Source organism: Oncorhynchus mykiss, chromosome 15, assembly GCF_057628025.1.
Source record: "Oncorhynchus mykiss isolate SJ-2025 chromosome 15, ASM5762802v1, whole genome shotgun sequence".
Taxonomy (NCBI): Eukaryota; Metazoa; Chordata; class Actinopteri; order Salmoniformes; family Salmonidae; genus Oncorhynchus; species Oncorhynchus mykiss.
The window spans coordinates 36,289,100-36,294,842 of NC_143036.1; the positions used below are offsets into that span (position 1 = coordinate 36,289,100).

Sequence of the window (5,743 nt, forward strand, 5' to 3'; positions counted from 1 at the left end):
TCTACAGTATAGGTGCATTATTCAAATACTGTAAGTGCTTTCATCAAGAGGCACATGTACATAATTCTAGAGCAGGCATTATTTAAAGACGTTACCATGGAGATGAAGATGGATGCATTATTTAAGCATTGTTTCAGTGACCTTGTATTAAACAATTAAACATCTTAGGCATTTACCTTAAGAAATAATTTCCCCTTACCTAAGGGAATTGTTTATGGGTATTGCATAGAGCCCCTAAAATATTTCCTTAGGTAAGGGTGTACCTAAGGGGTTTTATGGTAGTTTGAAGGCATGTACAGTATGGCAGAAAGAGTATTTGGTTACCATGGAGACTGTAACGATCTTCTTCATTTGAGGAACAGGAAAGATCGGACCAAAAGGCAGCGTGGTAGGTGTCCATGTTAATTTAATATAACTGAACATGAAATACAAAATAACAAAGTGAAACAACAAAAATCGAAACAGTCCAGAAAGGTGACACAACACAAAACAGGAAACAACTACCCACAAACACCAGGTGGGAAAAGGCTACCTAAGTATGGTTCTCAATCAGAGACAACGATAGACAGCTGCTTCTGATTGGGAACCATACCAGGCCAAACACAGAAAAGAAAACATAGAAAAACAACATAAAGGCCCACGCCAACTCACGCCCCGACCAAATCAAAATAGAGACATAACAAAGGAACTAAGGTCAGGGCATGACAGTACCCCCCCCCCCTCCCCCTCCCCCTCCCCCCCTCCCCCTCCCCCCTCCCCAAAGGTGCGGACTCCGGCCGCAAAACCTAAACCCATAGGGGAGGGTCTGGGTGGGCATCTATCCGCGGTGGCGGCTCTGGCGCAGAATGTGGACCCCAATCCACCTTAGTCTTGGCCCACTGAGGTGGCGTCTCTGGAGCGGCGACCCCGGACTGGAGACCCTTGCAGCGGGCCCCAAATAGGACGGAGACTCTGGCGGCGCCGGACAGGCGGGAGACTCTGGCGGCGCCGGACAGGAGGGTGTCATAGGCGGCTCCGGACTTTACTTTTTTTTTTATTTCACCTTTATTTAACCAGGTAGGCTAGTTGAGAACAAGTTCTCATTTGCAACTGCGACCTGGCCAAGATAAAGCATAGCAGTGTGAACAGACAACACAGAGTTACACATGGAGTAAACAATTAACAAGTCAATAACACAGTAGAAAAAAAGAGAGTCTATATACATTGTGTGCAAAAGGCATGAGGAGGTAGGCGAATAATTACAATTTTGCAGATTAACACTGGAGTGATAAATGATCAGATGGTCATGTACAGGTAGAGATATTGGTGTGCAAAAGAGCAGAAAAGTAAATAAATATAAACAGTATGGGGATGAGGTAGGTACAATTGGGTGGGCTATTTACAGATAGACTATGTACAGCTGCAGCGATCGGTTAGCTGCTCAGATAGCAGATGTTTGAAGTTGGTGAGGGAGATAAAAGTCTCCAACTTCAGCGATTTTTGCAATTCGTTCCAGTCACAGGCAGCAGAGAACTGGAACGAAAGGCGGCCAAATGAGGTGTTGGCTTTAGGGATGATCAGTGAGATACACCTGCTGGAGCGCGTGCTACGGGTGGGTTTTGCCATCGTGACCAGTGAACTGAGATAAGGCGGAGCTTTACCTAGCATGGACTTGTAGATGACCTGGAGCCAATGGGTCTGGCGACGAATATGTAGCGAGGGCCAGCCGACTAGAGCATACAGGTCGCAGTGGTGGGTGGTATAAGGTGCTTTAGTAACAAAAAGGATGGCACTGTGATAAGCTGCATCCAGTTTGCTGAGTAGAGTATTGGAAGCTATTTTGTAGATGACATTGCCGAAGTCGAGGATCGGTAGGATAGTCAGTTTTACTAGGGTAAGTTTGGCGGCGTTAGTGAAGGAGGCTTTGTTGCGGAATAGAAAGCCGATTCTAGATTTGATTTTAGATTGGAGATGTTTGATATGAGTCTGGAAGGAGAGTTTACAGTCTAGCCAGACACCTAGGTACTTATAGATGTCCACATATTCTAGGTTGGAACCATCCAGGGTGGTGATGCTAGTCGGGCGTGCGGGTGCAGGCAGTGAACGGTTGAAAAGCATGCATTTGGTTTTACTAGCGTTTAAGAGCAGTTGGAGGCCACGGGAGGAGTGTTGTATGGCATTGAAGCTCGTTTGGAGTTTAGATAGAACAGTGTCCAAGGACGGGCCGGAAGTATACAGAATGGCGTCGTCTGCGTGGAGGTGGATCAGGGAATGGCCCGCAGCAAGAGCAGCATCATTGATATATACAGAGAAAAGAGTCCGCCCGAGAATTTAACCCTGTGGCACCCCCATAGAGACTGCCAGAGGACCGGACAGCATGCCCTCCGATTTGACACACTGAACTCTGTCTGCAAAGTAGTTGGTGAACCAGGTAAGGCAGTCATTAGAAAAACCGAGGCTACTGAGTCTGCTGATAAGAATATGGTGATTGACAGAGTCGAAAGCCTTGGCAAGGTCGATGAAGACCGCTGCACAGTACTGTCTATTATCGATGGCAGTTATGATATCTTTTAGTACCTTGAGCGTGGCTGAGGTGCACCCGTGTTCGGCTCGGAAACCAGATTGCACAGCGGAGAAGGTACGGTGGGATTCGAGATGGTCAGTGACCTTTTTATTTACTTGGCTTTCGAAGATCTTAGAGAGGCAGGGCAGTATGGATATAGGTCTGTAACAGTTTGGGTCCAGGGTGTCTCCCCCTTTGACGAGGGGGATGACTGCGGCAGCTTTCCAATCCTTGGGGATCTCAGACGATATGTAAGAGAGGTTGAACAGGCTGGTAATAGGGGTTGCGACAATGGCAGCGGATAGTTTCAGAAATAGAGGGTCCAGATTGTCAAGCCCAGCTGATTTTTACAGGTCCAGGTTTTGCAGCTCTTTCAGAACATCTGCTATCTGGATTTGGGTAAAGGAGGCCCAAGCCTCTCCAGGTGGAGTGGGGGGGGGGGGGGGGCTTTTGGCCGAGGTTGGAGTAGCCAGGAGGAAGGCATGGCCAGCCATTGAGAAATGCTTGTTGAAGTTTTTGATAATCATGGATTTATCGGTGGTGACCGTGTTACCTAGCCTCAGTGCAGTGGGCAGCTGGGAGGAGGTGTTCTTGTTCTCCATGGACTTTACAGTGTCCCAGAACTTTTTGGAGTTAGAGCTACAGGATGCGGGTACAGCGGAGGTAAGCCCAGGCACTGGGTGATGATAAGAGAGGTTGTATCTCTGGACATGCTGGTTGTAATGGGTGAGGTCACCGCATGTGTGGGAGGTGGGACAAAGGAGGTATCAGGGGTATGAAGAGTGGAACTAGGGGCTCCATTGTAAACTAAAACAATGATAACTAACCTGAACAACAGTATACAAGGCATATTGACATTTGAGAGAGACATACAGCGAGGCATACAGTAATCGAAGGTGTTGATTGGGAGAGCTAGCTAAAACAGTAGGTGAGACAACAACAGCTAATCAGCTAGCACAACAACAGCAGGTAAAATGGCGTTGACTAGGCAGAGAGGGTCGGATTAACTACACACAGAGCCTGAGTGCGGCTGGGGCCGACAGATAAAAACATAAACAAACAGAATGGAGTACCGTGATTAATGGACAGTCCAGCAGGCATCAGCTATGTAGCCAAGTGATCACAGTGTCCAGCAGGCATCAGCTATGTAGCCAAGTGATCACAGTGTCCAGGGGGCAGCGGTAGATGGGACAGGGAAGCTAGACTGGTGAGTATTATCCAGGCTAAAAAAAAAACTGGCTGGCTGTGCATAAGGTAAAAGCCGCTAGCAGTGGCTAACATTGACTAAATAGCTTGTAGCTAGTTAGCTGGTTAGCTTCTGGAGGTTCTTGAATGTGTTCTAAAAATTAAAAATAATAGCGATTCCGTATCACATTGGGTGAGGCAGGTTACCGGGAGGTATAATCGAATTAAAAATCGAAAAGAGATTGAAAATAAATATGGGTCCAGTGAGTGGTTGGGCTGGCTGGGGACGCGGCGATTCAGACAGTTAGCAGGCCTGTGCTAACAAGCTAACAGTTAGTAGGCCGGGGCTAAACAAGATAGCAGTTAGCAGGCCGGGGCTAAACAAGCTAGCAGTTAGTAGACCAGGGCAGGCGGCTCTGGCGGATCCGGACTGACGGGCGGCTCTGGCGGCTCCGGACTGACGGGCGGCTCTGGAGGGTCCGGACTGGAGGGAGACTCTGGAAGGAGAAGACGCAGAGACAGCCTGGTGCGTGGGGCTGCCACAGGGCAAACCAGGCTGGGGAGACCTACAGGAGGCCTGGTGCGCGGAGGAGGCACTGGATAAACCGGGCTATGGGGGGTAGCTTTTTGGACTCCTTTGTCTGCATGTTGAACGAGTGGATTACTGAAATCAAAACTGACTTTTTGGGATATAAAGAAGGATTTTATCTAACAAAATTACCATTAATGTTGTAGCTGGGACCCAGAGGAAGATCTTCAAAAGTAAGTGATTTATATAATCGCTATTTGTGATTTTATGAAGATTGTGTTGGTTGAAAAATATGTTGTTTTGGGGCGCCATCCTCAGACAATCGCATTGTATGCTTTCACCGTAAAGCCTATCGTAAATCGGACAACGCAGTTAGATTAACAAGAATGTAAGCTTTGAAATTATATAAGATACTTGTACTGTATGTTCAGAATGTTTAATATTACAATTATTTATTTGAATTGAACGGCCTCCAATTTCACCAGATGTTGTCGGCTGGTGTCCCGCTAGCAGGACTCCTATCCCTAAGAACATTCACATTCACAAATGCTGTTTACATTGATATACATACTGAATTAAGCAGTTAAGGGACCTCGTGGGCACCCTTACATTTTTCACTTTGTTTAAGGGAGAAATTCACCATAAAATGTTTTGTGCAGCTGAATTAAAGTAAAGGAAACGTTCATGTAAAAGCTAAGGGGGAAATTAACTTAAGGCGTTTTATGCAACCGGGCCTTTGCCAGCTCAACCAGACCTGACCCATCACAGCAGATTTCTAACAGACCTGGCCCATCACAGCAGAGCTCTACCAGACCTAACTTATCACAGCACAGCTCAACCAGACCCGGCCCATCACAGCACCACTCAACCAGACCTGACCCATCACAGCAGATTTCTACCAGACCCGGCCCACCTCAGCACAGCTCTACCAGATCTGGCTTATCACAGCGCAGCTAAAACAGACCCGGCCCATCACAGCACAACACAAGCAGACCCAGGCCCATCACAGCAGAGCTCTACCAGACCGGGCCTATCATAACTCAGCTGAAACAGTCCCGGCCTGCCTCAGCATAGCTTTACCAGACCTGGCACATCACAGCAGAGCTCTACCAGATCCGGCCCATCACAGCACAATTCTAGCAGACCAGGTCCACCTCATCTCAGCCCAGCTCTACACAGCACCGACCAGTACCCTAGGGTCTGGCAAAACGATGTTGAGGGTAGTACACCACATGATGAAGTCCACACCATGTATCATTCACATCATAAGCCTACATATGCTGAGAGTTTTGAGCCTCTCCAGCCACACTGCCCTCCACACCACCCTCCTCAATTCCTCCACAACCTCCCTCTCATGCTAGTTTTGGTTACCCTCCCTGCTCCCATCCCCACTCCTGCCTCCCATGGCAGCCACACCAAGACCTCCTGTGCACACCCAGAATGGAGCATTCTGGTCCCCTGCAGCAGCTCCGCTTCATCTGGGTGGA

At 48.0% G+C, this 5,743-nt stretch overlaps 1 long non-coding RNA gene across 1 annotated transcript; it reads right to left on the reverse strand.

Moving 5' to 3' along the window:
* Positions 1-1,021: 1,021 nt before the first annotated feature.
* Positions 1,022-4,309, reverse strand: LOC149977446 (uncharacterized). The gene is made up of 2 exons (XR_016486504.1): positions 3,616-4,309; positions 1,022-1,096 (listed from the first exon to the last, which is right to left on the reverse strand). It is a non-coding gene; the product is annotated as an uncharacterized LOC149977446 (long non-coding RNA).
* Between the last annotated feature and the right edge of the window lie 1,434 nt (positions 4,310-5,743).